Source organism: Phoxinus phoxinus (genome assembly GCF_949152265.1).
Source record: "Phoxinus phoxinus genome assembly, chromosome: 17".
NCBI classification, from domain to species: domain Eukaryota; kingdom Metazoa; phylum Chordata; class Actinopteri; order Cypriniformes; family Leuciscidae; genus Phoxinus; species Phoxinus phoxinus.
Window position 1 is genome coordinate 26,542,225 of NC_136892.1, and position 23,005 is coordinate 26,565,229.

At 36.6% G+C, this 23,005-nt stretch overlaps 1 long non-coding RNA gene across 2 annotated transcripts; it reads right to left on the reverse strand.

Moving 5' to 3' along the window:
• Nucleotides 1-17,887, reverse strand: LOC306984142. Of its 2 annotated transcripts, XR_013794495.1 has the most exons (6): nt 17,757-17,887; nt 17,487-17,665; nt 16,494-16,570; nt 12,418-12,493; nt 938-1,056; nt 1-756 (listed from the first exon to the last, which is right to left on the reverse strand). It is a non-coding gene; the product is annotated as an uncharacterized lncRNA (long non-coding RNA). The 2 variants fall into 2 exon arrangements; XR_013794496.1 differs by lacking the exons at nt 12,418-12,493; nt 16,494-16,570; nt 17,487-17,665; nt 17,757-17,887 and adding an exon at nt 1,938-2,197.
• Nucleotides 17,888-23,005: the final 5,118 nt, after the last annotated feature.

Here is a 23,005-nt window from a genome sequence, read left to right on the forward strand (position 1 = left end):
TTCAACATCGATTATAAAATGAAATGTTTATTGAGCAACAAATCAGCATCTGTATATCACTTAAGATTGGAGTAATGCCTGCTAAAAAATCAGCTTTGCTATTTTAAAATATATTGAAATAAAAATAATTATTTTAAATTGTAACACGGTTTCATAATATTACTGTTTTACAATATTAAAAAAAAAAAAAAAACGCACATGGCAAGACTTTCTGGGCAACGAGGCAGCCTTCGGTTTCAGATACAGCCTTGGAAAGCATTGCAGCTGAGAGAGGACGTTGCAAGGCATTCTGGGATAAGCAGAGAGCGAGAGCTGCAGTGCAGCCACCATAATCTGTTTACGGTGTCTGTCTGTATAGATGCCAGCTTCTCTTCTCCTCTCTCACAGTTCATACTCTGAGCTGCAGCACTACACAGTACAGTCGTAGCAAATGGAGGCTGTCATAACATCCGCATCCATCACTGTCAGACAGGGCACCTGTCAGCTACAATACAGGAATGTCCCATAGTGCTATTGCTTCAGACAAACAGTCCCTCAGGGCACCACAAACCCACGCACACATAAACCAACAGTCTGTCTGACCACCTGAAAAGAGGAGGTATACCTACTTGTGTTTTTAGAAACAGTTATTATGCAGTGTGAACGGCCTCTCGCTTTAGGGGCTCCGTAGAATCCGTAACTCATTTTCCATGCCTTTCCGAATTTAGGCTTCAGGCATCTCTAGTATGCAGTAGGCAGTACGCTAATATTTAATTCCTTACAAAAAACAAAAACAAAAAAAAATTCAGATGAGTTATCTCACTGCAGTGTAAAACCCAAGTGGTCATGGTCTGGCTGGTTAGCTTCAGTTAGTCCCTGCTCATAAATACCATAACTACAGCATTATGTGGTTAAAAAGGCATGACTGAGTGAGGAGAGTATGCAGGTAAGAGGACACCTCTTGTACAGTTCTTGTGTAACTCCAGACACCGTGTCTCCACCTGAGCACACACCGGATGGCATCAGACCTGCTGTCCTCTGGCTGTTGTCCGCAGGGAGCTGCTGTCACTGTCTAGCCTGAGAGCCCAGATAAGACAAATGATTATGCAAATTGTAATATGAGCTATTCGAAGCTATAAAGATGTAAAGAGGTTACAATTATACTTTGTATAATGTGTGTATTTCTTTTAAGTATCAAAATAGTAATAATAATCAAATTATTTAATTTACACTTATTTGAATAAAAAAATGCATTAGTTTACTGTAACTAAATAAACAGCTTCCAGGCAAAGTTAACTTAATCAAAGAGTTAAAGGTACAATATGTAATAATTTTGTATCCAAAAATATCCAAAAATCACTTGCACAGTGTGATTTATTTCCAGCAGTTGTGTACTAACAATATCCCAAAAGTTCCTAAAGATTTTCAATTTCAGAGAAATACCAATTTTAAATAATTGTCCATCCAGGAATCCCGGAATCCCTGTCGCCTGTCAATGACGTAATATCCGCGTTATCCCTGGTTTCCGCTCGTAGTACTGCCGTAGTAACCATGGTGACAGACATGGACAACTGCGTAACATCTAGCTGCACGCTGTTGTTGTTTCGTTCAAACATTATGGACCATGGCAAGCAGACTTTGGGAAAAAAGGAGAACTAAAACGAGGATCAATATCAGCGTGGCGTTTTCGAGATGCCACGAGCTGAACGTCCTTGACCAACTTCGACTTGACAGAGCTCTAACATGTACTTTATTAGACAGGTGAGCAAATGTACATAAAACTATGTTATATAGTTCAACATAATGAAATGAATATGATCTGTATGTTATTCTAATGTTGATCTAGCTTACTGCTAGTCTCATATCCAACAAACTAACACACAGAATAACATTATAACTTTCAACACACTCAAATGCAATTTAGTGTGATAGACCAAGTGACTGTGTTTTAAACTGACCTGTGTGAGTAGTAATTCTGCACTTGTGGTTCCTTATTCCTTTATATCTGCGGGATTCGCGTGTGGCGCTGATATCTGTCTCTTATGAGGAATCGCGCCCTGTTTCATACCACAGTCGTGATAAAAACATCAATGTTTTCACTCATCCATAAACATTATTAGGTCCATCAGCTTGAAGTCAAGCTCCATAATTCCGCAGAAAATTTTGCGTCATCAACCTACGCCTTTGTTATTGTAAGACGTTAGCGACCCCTAGTGGCGAATTTAAAAAAAAAAAAAAATTTTTTTTTTTAATGAACCCCCCAAACTTAAGCCGTCCGTGAAACATGACAAAGTTGTTAGCATGTTAAAACTATTTAGAATAATCACAGGCATTCAACAAATATAAATACAATTGATTCAAACACAACATTAGAGATCATTAAATATCAATAAAGAGCTTTTGACACATCTAAACAACTAATTTACATAATAATAGACAGCAGTGACCTCTCTACGTGACCCCAATCAATATACCTTATTGCATATCAGGAAGTGTCTACCTTTATAATTACACCTAAATGAGAACCAATTTTTAGCAAATCAAATCCATTCACTTGCCTTTCTCTCCCAATGGAAAAGCAAGTAGATATTTAAAATTCTATGATTACATAATGCCAGTGCAGTATGCTGCATTTATGTCAATGCTTGAGTTACTGTTACAGTCTCAGATTGGGTACCATAGCAACCACCCTAATGCAGAATACCTTCACAACCAATGATCTAGCAGCCACCCTCCACACCCTAAAGCACTCATAATACATTAGCAAAAGCATAGCAATGCCCTAGCAACCACACTAGAGCACTCAGAATACTTTAACAACCGCATCGCAATGCCTTAGCAACCACACTGAACACCAAAACCACTCATAAAACCTTAGCAACTGCATAGCAATGCCTTAGCAACCACTCACATTCAACACTCACATTCAGAATACAATGCTCTTGCAACCACACTGAGTACCCCAAAACACTCACAGTAACATAGCAAAAGCATAGCAACACCCTAACAACCACCAGAAACCAGTTAGAATACCTTAACAACCACATAGCAATGCTCTAGCAACCACCCTCAACACACAAAACCACTCATAATACCTTAGCAACTGGACACCAATGCAGTACAAGCACACTAAACTGGTCGTAATACTTTAATAACCACAAAGCAATGCCTATATTATATTATGCCTTATAAAATATTATAATAAATAACAATACACTTACACTATTGCCACTAACAATAGCCTAATAATACAAAAAAATATTGTTGAAGATATTTTTGGGTGGAAGCATTTGGCGGAGGGTAGGCTGAGTTTCCTTTGCAGCGCTACAGTTCGCCGCGAGTCTTCAAACTACACGCAGGTAATACAGAAAAGTTACATTTCTCCTTCCATGCTATTGCAAAAGTTGTGGCAGCATGCAAGTTATGCTTAACATAATCAAAGTATAACTCGATTCCAGCCGCATTCTGAGTCTGACAATGTCATTCGTTTGTATCCAAGGCCATAGCAAGTGTTATTAGCTTGGGGTCGGGGAAATACATCTAGTGAAATGAAATCTTAAGTCCATGTCCAACTCTAAATTGTAAGGAATTTATATCTTTGATTTCATAGTAACACTTTAAATTAAGGTTCATTTGTTTATTATTCATGTAAACACTAACATGAACTATGAGCAACACATTTGTTATTTGTTAAGGTAAAAGGCTAATAATAACTGCTCATTGTTTGTTCATGTTATGTCACAGCCAGGGCATCAACTTATGTTAACAAATACAACTTTTGATTGTAATAATGTTTTAGTAAATGCTGAAATTAATATTAACTAAATGCTGTTAAAAAACAAGTGCAGTTCATTATTAGTTCATGTTAACAAATTTAACTAATGAAACTTTATTGTAAAGTGTTACTGATTTCATGATAGCTAACTTTCATGCATATAATACATACATAAAATGTACAACATCAACAAAACTATACATGAATTCCTCATAATAATAATAATAAAATACATTTGATTGTTATTTGAAGTAATAATTTTTCTCTTTTTTTGTGTGTGTCCTTTTTGGTCCTTCCGCCCCTGAGTATGTCTGTGCACGCCACTGGTCAGTGTGTTCAGTACATCAAATTATTTGGTTGTGGATATTCCATGGATTTGTATAATTTTTAATTAATGTTCTCAAAGTCATAATTGCAGGTTGCAAGTTTTCTCCTGTTGTCTTCCTATATTTCTATTTTCATTATATATAATAGTTCAAAGCTCGGTCTTCTGTTTTAAGGGGTTAAGTGTTGCTGCTTCCCTGTGACAGCCGCCTGTCTCTCTCACTGAACATTTTCTTACGCAACACAAAATTGAAAGCCAGCCCTCCTGTGTTTTAGTCCTCTGGAAATTTAACAGCTCTCGGAGAGAAAATGAAACACCTTTGTAGTCACATCCTGACCAGAGTAGAGCGACAGAAAAACCGAATGCTCTGCTCCCACGTCTACAAGGTTCTCAGTACAATGGCTTCCTAAAGACATGATGCAGCTACGCTTCTGCCATTCTCCTCACATGAGAATGGGCATGTGACAGCTCACCTGACAGACAAATACACTTGAGATATCCCATAATCCCCCTTCAGACAAAGCTTGTTCCTTGTTGCTACAGGAACTTGGCACATCGATGGGCTGAGGATTCAGTCCTTCCGACCTCTGGAGATCTCCTGAGTTAGCCGTGTATTTCCACACACACAGATCAGCCCTGGAGGTCACCACATTAGCCACACACCAGCGGCCATTCAACGCGACATATGTTTGCAAGATGTGTTATATGTTTATCTTGGTTGTGGATAGGCTATATTGTGAAATATTTTTGTGCTGAAATATTATGACCTGAATTAAACATTTTACTGTTTTCAGTGCTGCAGTTGAATCCGACATCTGCAAAGAATCAAATGCCATTGTAACAATGCATTCTTTCCCATCAGGTTTGCGCAAAACTGCTCTTCAGATGCTCAACGGCCGACCTCGGTGCTGTGAAAACATCATGTTCACTGAATTGCATTCAATTCTTCATAACAAAAGGCCAGAATTGTGTTAGAATGCTGCAGTAAAACATTAAAATTGTGAACACTGAAAACAAACCTAATTGATACATTTCATCATTGATTTGTCTATAATGTAGTTGTAATAATATAATATAATATAATATAGTATAATATAATTTTTGTAGAGGGGGTAAGTACTTGTATTAGTTGTATTAATTTTCTGTAATAATAACAATAAAGTTATAATTGAATGAATAAATAGATAAGCACAAATAAATAAGTAATAAATACATTTGAACAACATTCCATTACAAAACTGGAAAAAAGACCTTTTAAAAATCTTTAGATTTTTATCACAAAATCAGCATTTATAAAATAGTTATTTAAAAATATTATTAGCATTGATAAAGGAATAATTTGGTTAAGTACTTATTTTATTTGTATGTTTTTCTGTAATAATAACAATAAAGTAATGAATGGATGGATGAATGAATGAACGAAACATGCTTTTCAATACAGAACTGGAAAAAAAGATTAGCCTTTTAAAAAAACATTTAATTAATTTCAGAATTTATCACAAATCAGCATTTATCAAAATAGGTATTTAATAATAGTTATTAAAAAAAATATGTATTAGCATTTAAAGAGAATAAATTGGAAGAGTACTTATATTATTTGTATCTTTTGTTTGAAATAACAACAAAGAAACAATCAAATGTAGAACAATTTCAATAAAACGCCAAAAGATTAGCCTTGAAAAAACTTTAAATTATTAAATTATTGATCACAAAAGCATTTATCAAAATAGTTATTAGATGCAGTTCTAGCATTAAAGATTACAATATGAGATGTGCTTTATTAAGAGTGCTCGGAGTACTCGGAGGTATTGGTTTCGTGCGGAGGAATAGCATGTCCTGGGTGTGTGTGTCCTCTCACAGGCCCCATTGCACTGGAATAAGTGAGTGCTCAGGCCATTCTGAATTTTTCATTGGCCCCTGGAGTTCAAGACTCACATAGTCTCGCAGGTGTCTGCTACAAGAATGTGTGTGTGAGAGAGAGACAGGTCATCTGATCTCAGTTAGACAGTCATTCTAGACTTTAATCGGACCAGGTCAAGAAGTTGTGACCGACAAGGGCAAGTGTGGGAACCAGAGACTGAGTGTTTGAGTGTTGTCAGACTCTTGTTTCTATATCGTGGATTTCTTTCTTTCTTTCTTTCTTTCTTTCTCTCTCTTTCTTTTTTTTCTTTCTTTCTTTCTTTCTCTTTCTTTCTTTCTTTCTTTCTTTCTTTCTTTCTTTCTTTCTTTCTTTCTTTCTTTCTTTCTTTCTTTCTTTCTATCTGAAGGTCATTTGTTTAAACAGCATGATGTCTTCTAGAGTTTCAGAGCCGGATGTTGTGGCTGTGACTGTCAATCATGTGTCTCTTTCACATCAATGTGACATCCCAGCTTGGAAGACCAGACAACATATATGGTTGTGAATGTGTATTTGTGTCTATGTTTTCTAGTGTTGTCAAATCGATTATAGGCCTACATATATCAGAGCTGTCAAAATGAATGTGTTAACATGCATTTTTTTCAGTTTATTGATGAAAATATGCGCCATCCTTTGATAGCGTTACATTATATGGTCATGCTCTTATTCATGCAAATACTTTTAATGCATTCAAGCGCAGAAAGATGCAAAAGAAAACGCAGTGAAGACAGAAGACAGTGCTTGCTAAAATGCCAGTATTGTCGAGTATCCTCGCAAGCACAGTCTTAAATTAGTTAAATTAAGTCTTGCACGTGAAGAGGTGTGAGAAAATGAAATGCTTGTCAGATCCGTGTCATGTGCGGCAGGTCTTAAAGTGACAGCAGCCTAATAAACCCGCTATTATTAAGGATAATCAAAGAAATCCCTTAATGTATCTATATTTATTTTATAATTAATGCAGTGAAGACTGTGAAGTGTTTGATAACTTTATTACATGTCTGTATACCTGTTAGACCTAGCTAAAAATCTTAAAGCAGCTGATTACAAGGTTACATGGGTCAAAAACAACGATAACAATAACTTTTTGGCCAAGTAAAAAATCTGATCCGGTCTGACTGGGCCAATTGGAAAAATTGGGCCTTTATATGAAGTGCACAGGTACTGTAAATGTGACATTTATTATAATGGGTATATGTGAAGACTGTTTTAAATTCTCTTAAATTAATTGTTATATATTTTAAAGCATAATAAATGTTAAAATGCATAGCTTTCAATTACTGTAATGCTGAATGGTTATAATTAATGGGCATTCTTCACAGAAAAGATGCTATTAAACAAATATTTAAAATATAGGCTACTGTCTGTATGTTGTTTACATTAATTTGGAGATTATTACAATATAAAAATATTTGTAAAAATTCAATGTTACACACACACACACGCACGCACACACACACGCACGCACGCACACGCACACGCACACGCACACGCACACACACACACACACACACACACACACACACACACACACACACACACACACACACACACACACACACACACACACACACACACACACACACACACACACCTTTACGTTAGATGCGATTGATCGCGATTATTCGATTTGACAGCACAATTTTTTTACATTAACATACTAACAATATCCTAGAAATAAATAAATAAAAAAATATATTTTTTAAAAACCTGCTGATGTTGGCAAAGCTATGAGCTGTCAATCAAATAATGGGAGGGGTGATCCATGAATTGGAAAGTATGGTTCCCGTGTGTTATGCAGGCGAACTCAGAAAGAGTTGGAACTAATTGAGTGTGTTTAAAACAAAAGACAAAAGTACAAATAAACTCGAAAACACCAGAAAATTAAGGAATAAAAACTGAGCACTGCAACGAAATAGCCACAACTGGACAATGACGTACTGGCCCTAATATTTTGAACGGTAATGTATATATATCATATCCAATTAACAGGGCCCTTTACCCTGAGCTTTCCAAAGCTAGCATCTTGCAGCATTATAGTCCTCAAACATTAAGTGTTTCACATGAAGGCCACCGAATTACATTCTTTTGTATGTCCTTGTCTGAAAAATGCCTTCAGTGGTCACAAGAATGCGTTAATTTGGTAAATGGCTGGAATGAGTGTTTGGCAGAGGAGAAAGAGGGTTTAAAGGGTTTATTTCATGGGTTTAAAAAAGTGGTCTTATAAGAAAACAGTTACAAAAGAAAAATCACCATTCGAAGCATGTTTCACAGTTGAGAAACTGACATTAACGGCTCGAGACCAGTTTTAGGCTCTTAGGATGAAGATCTTAACCTAATCACTCAGATCTGAAGGGGTTTACACAGTCGTCACTTTACTCAGTGGGCTCCTGTGGTCAGGTATGATTGCAAAGGCTTTCATCTGAAAGGTTGCCCAGGCTTAGTTATGGAAAACTGAGACTCAAGCAATTAGATTCAAATAAATAGATCTCTTTTGCAGGTTTTGATAGATCTTTAACCATAGTCTGGAGATGCGTTATTCAGACATAAACACATGTCAATCCATCTGTCAATCTGAGTCTGAGTCTTTCAACCCGTGTCTTCCAGGTTTTGACCAATCGTGTTAGTCCAGCCAGAGGAATCCGCATCACTCTGTCCCTCTGTCCAGCTTTATGCAACATCTGCTGAACTGTGGTTTGATTTCTCCATATAATCATCTGTGATTAAATGACAACCGAACATGAAGGGCATTCATGTCTTTTTTTATATTACCCACTCTTTTTTTTTTTTATCCGGAATCATTTTGCATTCTTGGTAAATCACAAACATCTGGTCATTCCCATCTGCTCTAATGATGTGTGGATGGGACGCAGAGATTATGAGACCAAAATTTTTTATTAATGTTGGGGTCATTTAGAGACAGCAGAAGGTCAAAACCGCTTTTAAATAAAAACATGTGCAAAAAAACACATTCTGCCTATTTATTTATGCTTTTACTGAATACTTGTATTAATCAAGGACGAATTAAATTAATCAAAAGTGACCAACATTTATAACGTTTCAAAAAAAACATCTATTTCAAATAAATGTGTCTCTATTGAACTTTCAATTCAATAAAGAATCCTTCAAAAAACATGGTTGCCACAAAAAAAGCAACATTGATAATAATCAGAAATGTTTCTTGAGCAGCAAATAAGCATTTTTTTTAATTTTGCAAATCTAATTTTATTTATATGTGAATGTTAGTACATTTTTGAGAAGCTCTTTACATTTATTTGTGAATCTCAATCTATTTGTTAGGAATAATGCAACAATTCCATCCCCATACCATGTAACACTAAAGAATGGCGGCTGAAAATTTCATGCTGAATAAATTATACTTTAAAATACATTATTTTAAATTGTAATAATATTTCACAATATTACTGTTTTTACTGTATTTTTCTAATTAGAAATGCAGACTTGGTGAGCATAAGAGATTGTTTTGACCCCATTATTGACCCCATCTTTTCATTACTAGATTTTATTGATCTGATCAATGGGGGGGGGGGGGGGGAAGCGGAGTAAGCATTTATATATACTCCCACATAAAAATAGAGAGAGCTGGGAATGTACCAGGATGAACGTTAAAGGATGATCCTGCTGACTGAGCATGAACGTTAAATCATAAGAGGCATTTCAGAGAGCGCCGAGGAAAACAGTCACACAAAACCCTTCTCCGACTGACTGCAATGCAGAGAGACAAATAAAGTGAGAAATATCAGAAAATGTCTTCCAATAAATACAATATTTTAAAGTGAAAAATGTTTTTCACTTTTAAATAATGGTCCAGAATAGATTAGTAGTACCTGCAGAGTGACTGGGCAACACTTGAGTAATTAGTGAATCATTTTTTGACTATATTTAGAAAAGACAAGATGATTGATTACGTCTCAGAGACACGATAATGTTGTGATTAGGTATTAATTGGTAATTCTTTATCATTTGTCAGCTGAGGTTAATCTCATCAGTAATTATTGATGACCTAATAAGTAACTCTTAGTCCTAAATGTGATATTTCTTACTGATTAGTTTCAATATTAGTTAATAGCAGTAGCCGAAGTGTTAATGTAGTACTACTCATTTACATATCACTGCATAGTTACATATTAAAGATGGACCATTATTCTAAAGTGTTATCAAAACAACTTAATGGAAATCTCTCTCTGTGTGTGTGTGTGTGTGTGTGTGTGTGTTTGCTCTGGTCTCTGTAAGGAATCTAAGAGGATGACATTGTGTTCTGCAGTCTGTGATATTGTCTGAGAATGACACATAATCACTAGCAGGATTGTGGACATTGACTCCCTGTTGCTTAGTCATCAGGGGATGAAAAACTAGACACAAAAGAAGTCAATGAGAGAGAAACAAACAAAAGTGCTACAGTTCCTTCAAATGTCAAGGTCTCAGAAGCCTATACGGCCATGAAATCTGGTCCTCTAGAAACTCTCAACTACAAATCGGATGTTCGTTTAGAGACCGTTCAGATTTGTGGATTGTCATTAAAGGTATTATTTGCAAAGTTTAGGGTTGGAGTTTGAAAGTAATGATTGATAATAGCTTACCTCAGAATTGAATCTGACTCTTTCTTACCGAAGACTATTTTGTAAGATTCACAAAGCTGGAATCTATAGCTGGGCTGCCGTTTATCTTGTATCCAAGGCCAAAGGAACGCAAAATCTGAAACCCTGAGCAATGGAGGAAAATGAGCCATCTTTCACATTTCCAACATCCTGATGTCTTTATAATTGGAAAAAGCCAAAGTCAAATACCTTCTACATTGTCTGAAAAGTCATGGTCATTTTTAATCAAAAGCCCAGTTTTAATCACAAATCACTGGTCAGGAAATAAGCAAGAATTGCAAAAATATTGTAGATAAAATAACTTAGCACAGAATAGCCTTTCCCAACTTGGAGACAGCTTTTTACAGGAAGAAGAGTCAGTGTTGTTCTTAATTTCTTAGACATTTCTAAGCAAGTCCATTTGCCAAAACCTTAGGAAGATGAGGGATTACATTACGTTGATATGAATTCCATGACATCTAATTGAAAGATTCGTTTGAATGATACGGCTCTCTATCTTTAACTTCAGGTATTATCCAATAGATGCGTCACAAACCATATTCCTTTCTTTTCTGTTTCTCTTACCATTTGGTGCTGGGTTGTCCTTCCCTTCATTAAAAGAGCTTGACTGAGCTAAAGGAATGTTCATAACTAATTGAATCATAGTTGTTTAGCCTTAACATTTTTGTCAACAAATCCAACGTGTCTCAGACTAGGGGTAATGAGAAAGAAAAAGGAGGGCAGAACGCTTGAGAGAGCTACAGATTCTCTCCATGCTGTCTTCTAGCACATAGAGTGTTGTATTAAGTCTTCGTGTAGTCGGCTCATTTGTTTCCCCTGGCCCATATACGCCGTCTTACACGATGTTGTCGTCATAAGCTGCAAGGCCATAATTCAGCGAGTCTGGTGATGTATCCACCAGAGCCTAGATGTAGATAACTACATCATCAATCATAAAGAGGCTTCATGCCGTTTGTGCGTAGTTTAGAGAACTGCACATTCAACAAAACCAACTTTGCCAGCAAGTCTGCCTGGCTCCCGATGCCCCAATTTCTGTCTCTCAACAGGAAGTCATCGTCGTGTCTGACGTTTTATTCTCATCTCCGTGGCAACACTTTGTATGTATGATTTGTTTGGAGAGCATATTAATTAATTAGTGTGATTGCCTTTTATAGCTCAAGTCCACACTGGTGGTAGATTCAGCCTCTCTCTTCACCCTTGTTTGACTGCTCAAAAAATGGATGCGAAATAATGGACGGTCTTGAGAAAATCTTAAACACACTTCAACACAGGAAGCAGAACACACTTGTTTGCAGAGACAGGGTCCCGGTAAGTCTAACCCTGTGGTTGTATGTGAGAGGCAGGTGAGGTGGCTTGTGTTTCAGTTGCGTGTAAACACATCCCAGCTTGGTAACAATGAAACCGGGCACACGGTAATCCAAGCAGCCCAGCCCATGCCAGGGTCTGCCCTCACGCTCACCTTAGTAAACACACACGCAAAGCTGCTTTATCCAGATATAATAATACGCCTGACCCATGATGATATTTCAGAAACGATACAGCATGCAGATCTGATAAAGCATAAATAGAAGACATACAAATTCACCCTTGTCTCCTAACCAGGTTACAACCACTTTTGTCTGTCCACATTGCAATACTACGGAACAAAGTGAATCTACACATATTTGAAGTTTATTTGGCATTTTGGACCAATAATGATATTGCTTGTTGTAGTATCAGTTATGCTAAAAATGTAAATGAACATGGAAGAGATTTTTTAGCTCGATCACACCTGGTCAGGATGGTGAAAATTCATTTTAACTTCAAAGATGCAGCATCTGTTTACCTGTAAAATGAGCCAAATTCTTCAGTGTGCCGTCCCGCAGAAGCTGTTTTCACCAAGTGCATCATCTTTGTTGATCCTGGAACAACATTCCCATCAACCAATCAGATTTGAGGGACAAGTTCAGTGTTTTTCACATATCATTTCACTCTGATTTTAGGGATAACTTATGGGTAGGATTAGGTTTCGGGTTAGGCATATGGTTAGGATTAAATGTTCGGACAGGAACAAATTGTGACAAAGTCAGGACGTGCAACTGTTCCCAAAGCCACAATAATTACACAATCATTTACAAAAATAAGACTTTGGCGAATATGTCAGTCAATTCCATTCCGGTTCCAGTTCAAGGAGGTCTGTAATACCTGAAGAAAGCTTACTATAAAAGCTAGTATTCCCTTTCACCTCAATGCTTGACTGAAAATGTCATATACATGACCATTTAAAAGTTTGCAATCTGACACCTTTCTTATTATTATCAATTTTGAAAACAGTTGTGCTCCTCTATTTTTGAGGAAACCATGACACTTTTTTTTTGTTCAGTATTCTCTGATAAATAGACAATTCTAAATAGCCGTATATATTAGTTTTTTTTTAAATGAAAAAGTATTTACTGTCCATCTTTTTAAAAAAAAGCATATTTTCTGAATAAAAGTACTAATTTCTTACTAATTAAAAACTTTGAAACGGTAGTGTATAGACTTTCAGCCCGGTTCGGACGGGATTAGTTTTACAAGGGTTGATGGAGTAATGTAATTTTACCACAGGACGTCTGTAATATTAATGACCAATTCGCACGGGACAATAAATCTCTGTAAAACTAGCAGAAGTGGGAGGGGTAACTAGATTTATGCACCCTGCAGTCATGTGCGTATTACCTTTCTTCCTGATGTCACGTGCGCAAACACATATATAACCTACATATAACAGTAAGGTCCGGTCGAACGATTTATTAATGAAATTAATTAAACTCTGATTGGATTCTGTTGGTAAAAGGGACTTACCTAAAGCTAGAAGAAGTTTCATGCCTCGGACAAGTGCCTTCAACCTTCTTTTTTATCTGAATGGTATGTGGAAAGCACTTTTTCCACCACCTACGCAACTTAAAGGTCCCATGACATGAAATTTTCACTTTTTGAGGTTTTTTAACATTAATATGAGTTCCCCTAGCCTTTATATGGTCCCCAAATTTCTAGAAATTTCAATCGGTGTAAATCGAGCTTTTGCTATCTTTCTCTGCCTTTGAGAAAGTGGAAGCTCAATCGGGCTGATCTTGAATCTCCTCCGTATGACGTCATACGGAGGAAATGTTACCTCCCCTTTCTCTGCTTTGCCCGCCCAGAGAATATTTCCCGCATGAGAAAATGAGCTAGGAAGTAGGAACGCGTGCGCGCGATTTTAGTTTGTCCACGGGAGATATCATGGCTTTTGAGCGAGTGAAGCAGCAGCGCGGACACAGCGCGATCGAGTTTATCTGGACACTTGCCAAACTAGTTATGAAATCAATGACGCACGTTACACTGCACATGATCGCTCTTACTGTATTTACATTCCTCGTGTTTGCATTGGTGAAAGCAGAGAGAGTGCAGAAACTGCGTTGCAATGATAAGATCTTCATTCTCGCGATCAATAACAGACTCATCTGCGCAATGCTCATCACGGCAACATTTTATGTGATGGGAATAGATCTAAATACTTTGAAAACTTCTGACGATTTGTTCATCTCGATAGATGTAATAGTAAAAACGTATAATAACTGTAGTAAAAGTATTCGAGAGAGTTTCACATGTAATAAGTAGCTATTTCATATGCAAGCATGTCAGCCAATCACAGCAGTGGCCGGTTACACCGAAGTCTCACACAGACACGCCCCTTCAAACAGAGCGTTCAAATCAGAGGCTAAAACGGGGCTAGGAAAAATGCCTTTTGTTTCTAAATTATGACTATTTTTTATCTAAAAAACATACTAACATTATAAGGGCAACCCAGGAAACATTATAAAATAATATAATAACCCCATGTCATGGGACCTTTAATGCTTTTCCAAGCGCCTCCAAACTTGGAAAATATGCGAAAAAGTACTTTTAAACAGGAAATTACAGAATATTAGTATTACGTGAGGTAATTTTTCCAAAAGGAAAAAGTCGCCGTATAACCTTTACTGACATTATCCGTAATTATTACTGAGATGGCACATTCGGACGGGACTAAAATCACTGAGAAGCTCTGGTAATATTTACTTTATCCCACCTCTCCATGTTAAACTAATCCCGTCCGAATAGGGTTTTAAGCCCATTATAAGCTGTGGTTGTAACCTAATAATGAAAAACCATGGCAGAACAAAACTTCAGCATTTATAGAGGTGAAACTGATAAACTGATGATTACTGTATTGCATTTTTGTACTCCTGAGTAAATCACTTCAGTTCAGGTATTTCCAGTGGGACTCTCCCAGCACTTAGCATAGATCGAGTTGGATGAAGAACATCTACCAAATGCCAAGTTGCTTAATTGGCTTCTCACCTAATTCCTTTTTTTATTGTTCATTATCATTTCTCTCAAACTGGCTAGGACACCAAGCATACATTATACCAACAATTTATGTTCTTAACGTTACGGATAGGCCAAGTAGTGTCTACACAGCTATGCATGTTACTGACATCAAAACAGAACATTATCAACATCTAACATGCCAGCAAAATCCTCTGTGTATGGTTCAGTGCGTTTCCTCCAGGCCTCAAAATCTGGAAAGGCCAGAAGATCTCTTTGGTAACTCTTCTCACCCCCGTGCCTAAGGGAAGATCTCTAAATGTCTTTGTTTTTTTTGCTTTGTTGTTGTTGTTAGTCTTGCTAGCCTTATTATCAGGCTCAAAAAGCCTTTCGATAAAGCATCCAAGCAAAAGGAGTCTATCCTCAGATAGTCAGCACAGAGACGACCTACTGTACAGAGCTGGAACTAAGCCTTAAGATGTTAGCCATCTTCTCTGTACATTGGGCTGTTTTAATTTTCTTATATCTAAACTTGTGGATGCTATTCAAAAAATGTAATGCTTTGCAATGACACTGTAAAAAAATTTTTTTAGACGTTAAAAAACAATCAAACAAGTAAATAAACAAGTAATAAAGTAAGATTAATAGATTATTTGGAGTCCGTTTTACCAGAGATACTATAGGCGATCTTTCTTTGTACTTTTCATGCTTTTAAAGTTTAATGTTTAATTCAGTGTATTTTATTTGCAACTATTTGTAAAATTTACTAACAAAAATGTCCAGAGTGAAAATTGTTAGTTTTTTTTCCGAGCAGGTTCGATTGATAGGGACATGGTGATGAAAAAAAAATGAGATGGGAGGAAAAATATATTTCAATGCTTTTGTGTTCTCTCCCAAAAGTTTTGCGATCCCCCAAGAAACTTTGCGTTTGCTCGCAAAGAACACAAGACATTTGTGAGAGAACGCAAAAGCATTGAATTTGACATATTAAAGCATTAACATTTAATTTTATCACCAAATAGATCTTTTTTTCTGAATAAGTTAAAGGTAAATTGGTTGCAAAAGTAATTTTCTTGACTTTAAGGGTCTTGCTTGTAATCAGAATAAGTTGGCAAAACTCAAATTTGTCAAATTTTTTTTAGAAATTAAAAATTTAAGTAAGCAGAACTAGAAGATTATGATTTTGTACTATACATGTCAATTGCTCTTAACTTGAAGATAACTCGTATTTGAAGATAACTCATACATTTAATTTAAAATGATCATGTAATTTAAAATGATCATGTAATCTAAACTTAAAAGGGTAGTTGATTATGATTTCACTTTTCTGTGTAATGTTGCTGTTTAGGCATAAACAACATCTGCAAAGTTATGAAGCTCAAAGTTCAAAGCAAAGGTATGTTTTAAAGAAATTGCTTTTTAAGGACAGTTGGTAGGGACTAAATGAGCTTACTTGGGTTAATGACATCACAAACCATAAAATGTAAATAAACTTTGCCCCCGGGAACACGATTTATAGATTATCATGACAGAATCTGCTAATCATTGACTAGAAGATAACTACACATGAGCTACATACATCAATCAACTTACCATTCAGAAAAGTTGTCTACATGTTGTCACTTCTTCTTGAGTCTCTCCATGTCTTACTCCGGTTTGAACATAAAAGGCTAAAAGTTATGGAAATTGTCAGTGCATGTCTGTGAGAGGTAATAGGACACAAACTGTTGTAGCTCCGCCCCTCTGTGCTGGGAGCAGCAGCTCATTTGCATTTAAAGGGACACACACAAAAACAGTGCGTTTTTGCTCACCCTCAAAAAGTGACAATTTTAACATGCTATATAAAAATATGTGTGAGGTATTTTGAGCAAAAGATTTACATACACACTCTAGGGACATCTAAGACTTATTTTACATCTTGTGAAAAGGGCATTATACCACCCCTTTAATATTTTTAGTTGTGGAAACATAACTAGCTAGTTCAATAAATGCTAACATGCTAATTAACACAATGTGTTGATCAGCATAGCAATTGCTGAACAAGACAGACAGTATTTAAAATATATCTGTTCTTGTTCATGCTCCATTTGTCATGATGGTAACTTCTGTTAAATTTAAGTTTAACTAAATTAAGTTTGTCTAAATTAAAAGAAACAAGTCCATTAAACTCAAAACAATTAAACAATTCAGATTACTTCAAATGTGTCAGCTTCAAATGTGTCAGTTTCGTAAACTCAAAAGAAAAAAAAAAGTTGTAAATACTCATAAAAGTAATACTCAACTATTTTGTTTAATTTAAGTTTGCGCTACTTAAACCAATTAATTATTTTAAGCGTTAGGGTTTACAGTGGGGCACATTTATAATTGTTCATGTACTGCCTGTAACCTTTCAGTTACCAGCACAAAAGTTTATAATTTCTGCCCCAAATTGAGCCGCAATCTTTGTTTGAACATCCCGACTGGTTCAGATATAAAACTGGCTCAACCAATGGCATGAGTTTGGTACAGAGTTGAAGAAAAAGTTTGACAAAAGTTATTTTTTTGCCATTGTGGTCCTGCTAATGGCTAATAAATGACAAAACTTACCTTTAAACACCATATGGACACCCAAGAGTCCTTCTCCCCTGCTGTCCGAACAATCCATGCAAACAGCAGTCGTTGAATCTGTGAGTTTTAAATGAAACTGCTACTCAAGGGCATGACCTCTGTAGAAACGCATATGTCTGTGTGATGTAAGCCACGTCTCTTTTCTTTCACCCTAATGACTGCACTGCCAAGCAAACATATTATTAGCAAACATTTCAGATAAAAAGAGAATCATTATGTAACGAATGGGGCAAAAATAGTTTTGCTGACCTTGGGAAACATGGTGGGAAACATTTCAGCGGATCATCGCAACCAGCTGTTCCCTTGAGTGCAGATGAGTCTTAAATGCATTATTAGCACGATGTGATTTTTATTGTTGCATAAGAGAATTTTTGGAAAGCTTCAGAGAGCTGATGAAGTGAAAGAGAGAGAGATGCTCACACATCTGGGAGCAGTTCCTGACATGGGTGACTGGCTCTTTCACTTCAATAGTGGTGATGTGAAGAATGATCAATCATGATACACCTCATTCACTTTATGGCTGAGCGTCACATTTCTAGGACAGCTGCCGCTGTGTCTCACGAACCTATTCTTGGGAGTTGTGGCAAGATGCACAGGGAAACAGGAAACTGTGTGGCTGCAAACACAAATGCAAAACATTAGTATATGCACATGTATACACTCAACCATGATAATGAAAGCACACTAGAAGTTTACACTCAGAAGTCCATTTCTCAATCCATTAATTGATTACAATTCAAAATACTTTGGCATAAAATAGCAGCAAAACCACTATCGGTCAAAAGTTTGGAATGATTTTCAAGTGTCTGTTCAGTAAAACTGTACGTTTTTGAAATGTGATTACAATTTAATGTAACAGTTTTTTTATATAGATATATTTAAAAATGTAATTTATTCCTGTGATGCACAGCTGAATTTTCAGCATCATTACTCCAGTCTTCAGTGTCACATGATCCTCCAGAAATCATTCATATCAAATAAATGCCTTGGTGAGCATAAGAGAATTCTGTCAAAAACATAAAAAATTAAAAGCTAAATGATTCCAAACTTTTTACCACTGTATAAATGTGTAAAAGGGACTATAGTGGCTGTCTAGACATTCATTGGCATGTTTGTCATCTTCAACTAATGTGTCCAACTAATACCATAAAAAAGAAAAGTGTGACATATTTTAATTTTAATTTTACTATTTAAAAATTCACCACAAAGGTTAATGATTACAGCTGTCATTTTAACAATTAGCATCTTCAGTTAGCTATATTTTCTACAAAGTCAATCTCAAATGGCACTAAATTTTGCATGTCTTTTGGAAAATCGAAATATGGGATCTGAGCAGCGGATAGTCTTGATGGATTTGTTCTTGGGTTGGAGGTCAGGTAAACATCTTGGGTTACTTGTGTGTAAGATGTCGAGTTTACTTTCAGGTGATGCCAGAGAACGCAACAAACCGAACATGATTCCTTGAGGACTGTAGTCTTCTTGTACACTTGTGTGCCTGGAGAGATTTCTTCAACCTGTAAAGCTGCCACAGGCATATTTTTAATTTCAACTTTTAACATTAAACCTGACCACTTAAAGGGTTAGTTCACCCAAAAATAAAATTTCGGTCATCATTTACTCATATTTTTCCAAATCCACAAGACTTTTGTTTATCTTCAGAACACAAATGAAGGTATTTCTAATGAAATCTACAGAGATTTCTGTCCCTCCATTGAAAGTCTATTCCCCCAAACCTCTGATGCTTTAAAACACTCATAAATAGATCATAAAAAAATCCCTATGAATCAAGTTGAGTCTTCTGAAGATACACGGCCACTTTTAGATGATGAACATTTATCACATATTAACATTCACATATTAACATTAATCAGCGAACCTGCATATATAGCATATCAATTTGGTAAATAGAAGCTCAAGCATGCTTGCAGGTTCGGTTGAGCTTATTTTTATGCCCGCTGATCAATGTTTATATGTGAATAAAAGTCTAAATTAAATCTGTTCGTCATATAAAGTGATCATATCTCTTCAGAAGGCTTGGATTAAACCACTCGATTCATTGAGATTTATTTTATGATCTCTTTATGGACGTTTTGACGAATAGAGTTTTAATAGAGTTTTGTTGAATAGACTTTAAAATGGAGGGACAGAAATCTCTCAGATTTCACTCAAATATCTTCATTTGTGTTTCGAAGGTGAACAAAAGTCTTATGGGTTTGGAACGACTTGAGGGTTAAGTAAATGAAAGACAGAATTTTCACTTTTTGGGTGAACTAACCCTTTAGGAGTCCATTATGAATTTGTATTAGTTTTATTCGTTACTTTTATTAGTTTATTAATTATTAGCAACTTTTTGGAGCATGTTTAGCCATTTACGTTCAAATATATACCAACGAGCAACGCAGTGCATGTCATTAGACATCAAAATGAAGGAAAAACCTGCAATCTACTGCAATGCCACTTAAAGGAGTCCTAAAATTTGAGACCCATGAATAAACAACCTTCTCATTCACCTCTACAAACGTGATCACAGCAATTATTCGATAATTAGCATTGGTGCATCACTCCCAGCGGCTAATTGCAGAAAGCGTTTTAAGAAGTAACCGCAAACACTGGACTCATCTAAATTAGAGGTGCAGAGGCGATTCACGCCCTTAATTTATTTGTAATTTAATGTTCGTTTACTAAACCGCAGGGTCATTACATGGTAACCATTAAACACGTGGCTTTTGGGAAGGACAATATCCTTTTCTCAGTGCTGGGGGTGACAATTATCAGAAAAGAAACTGGAAAATATAGTGGGTAATAGGTATGTAATTCAGTTCAGTCTTTCATTAATCTTGCTTGAGTGTCAACTTTTTACTGTTTTGAGTGTCAACTGATTTTACTGGAGTGTTGAGTTGAAAGAGTTGGGTTGAAAAGGAACATGCAGTGACAATCATGTCACCGAAATGTTGTTGCTATTTGTCTCCTCTAACAAGCTCCATCAAGGATACTTAAAAGGATTAGTTTACCAAAAAATTATAATTCTGTCATCATATACTCACCCTCAAGTTGTTCCAAACCAGTTCTTTCTTCTGCTGAACACAAAAAAATATATTTAGAAGAATGTCGGTAACCAAACAGCTGATGAGCCCCATTGACTTCCATAGTATTTTTTCCCCCCAACTGTTTGGTTTCTCATATTCTTCACAATATCCTCTCGTGTTCAGCAGAAGAAAGAAATTCCTATAGTTTGGAACAACTTGAGGGTGAGTAAATGATGACAGATTTTTTCATTTTTGGGTGAACTATCCCTTTAACGTTGGCATGAAACAGAAGTTGTTATAGTCTTTTCTTACCTATTGTGACGTATATTCGAGTGAAATGTCTTCTCGAACAAGAAAAAATGGTGTTGTCCATCAGGAGTTGATTGGATTGTTGAATCATTGTGGTTTGCTATTGGTCGATCTCATGTGAGTGACGGGATGTCCCACCCTGATGCCAGTAAACACATAATCAGAGAAAAGGTGTGTTGGACATCGGCTGTGGCTGGATGTAACCGACCGGCGAGAGTTGCCGAGTGCAGACGGGGAGGAGCAGAAAACGGAGACGTGAAGTCGGACACTTTCTGCTTCCCGTGACCGCTCACGTTGTGCTTGCATACTTTACCACAGCTGAAGTGAAATAAATGCAATATTTGTCAAATACACAGACGTTTCAGATACGTTCCTACTTTATGTACTGCTAAATACAGCATATGTTTGTACAAGAATAAAGTTCACCATAAGCCTTTACTATTAAATGCCAATGTAGTTGTTTTTCATCAGTTTTATTTTGATAAACATGACACACTATAACATCGTGAATACATGAAGAGCTTTTACTGTTATAAAAAAAACAGATGAAAAACAACTACATTGTCGCCATCAGAGCTTGTGTCGCTGCTCTCGAATCGCTCTCGCGGTTCTTTGACGGCATGTGTCACCGTCACATGGCGTCGGCGCTTTCTCAAGTCGGACACAATTTCTAACCGGCATGCACTGCTTCAAATCAGCCGCCGATCGGTCTGCGCAGCGCTGCATGAAGTCGAACAGGCCTAATGAGAGATGTCGCTGCAAGAGAGGAAGTTATTTTGATTAAAGATTACAAGGGCACATGAATTAAAAAAAAATAATGTGCACAGATACTTTATGATAAATATTGCAATATTCCATGAAAAAATAGGAATTGTTAAATTTGATTTCATGGTGACTTTAATGTAACCAACTGTAAAGTTTTTATAACTGCTAAGAGGAGGATTCCGAGTGAAGTATCCTCAGATAGCCTATAAAGCAACTGCTGTTTTTAACAAATGTGAAGAGAGACCACATTACCACTGATTTTTAGGACTGAGATGAAAGAAGGGGCCTGAAGCCCCCTAATTAGCGTCTACCAATGCCATTTTTTATGTGCCTATAAAAATGCGTCATTGAGGACATAGTTAGCAACTTATTATCAAAAACAGCATGTTGCCATGTGAGCATTTGATTGGCAGGTTCTGTGATAAACTGTCCTTAAATGCTGGGCTCAGACCAATGCAAAGGTCATTGCGTGATATGCATCTGTCACAACCGCTGCCATTCCCTTGAAAACAAGAACATCAGAGATTAATTATCAAATAGCCAGAGCTTTAATGAGGGGAACAAAAAGGTCACTGAAGCTCCATAACACATGCAAAATGGGGCATTGCTAAGCTGGACTCCCTTGAATATGACATCTTAGACAATTAGGCAATCCACCAGGGACGGACATGTCAAGGGAAAAGCTATGAACACTAACATCAGAGAGCCTGCCCTCCTGTAGAGGCACTTAAAGAGACCAGAGAAGAGTGAAGTGGTGCACAGATGCATGTGTTTACTTCTGAAAAGCCGCTGCGATGTAGAGTGCTGATATAATTTGAAATGAGTCATAGCTGAGCCTGAGACTGATAGGGTGAAATAACGAGCCTCAGGATAGCCAAACACATTAGAGATTTACTTAAAGTCAGCATTAAATGTAAAATGACCAGTCACAGTTTGCTTTTTGCTGTGACATTTAGGATCAAGTAAATATATATACAGTATATATACTGTAGTCAACATTTGAAGTGGATCAAAACCTTTCATCAAAGTTATACATGAATTTTGAACAATACCCGTTCTTGTCTTAAGACAACTTTGATGAACTTTTTTGATCCACTTCAAATGTTGACTAATATATATAATATATACATTCAAACATGTCCCTAACTACGGTTGCAGATGCTCAGTCAACTTGCACTCGAATGTTCACGGACTGGCTTTGACCAGCATAGTAGTCACCAGGACTGGGGTTTTTTTCACCAGGAAATTATTATTTATAAACTTGAAATAGCGTGAACTGTTGGCTTGAACAAATGTGTATACCATGGATTAACAACCTCATAGTGTCACAGGGTGTATGCAGGAATACAGCGAAGGCAGAAGAATAAAGTTCCAACGAAGTTTAATAATCATAATCCC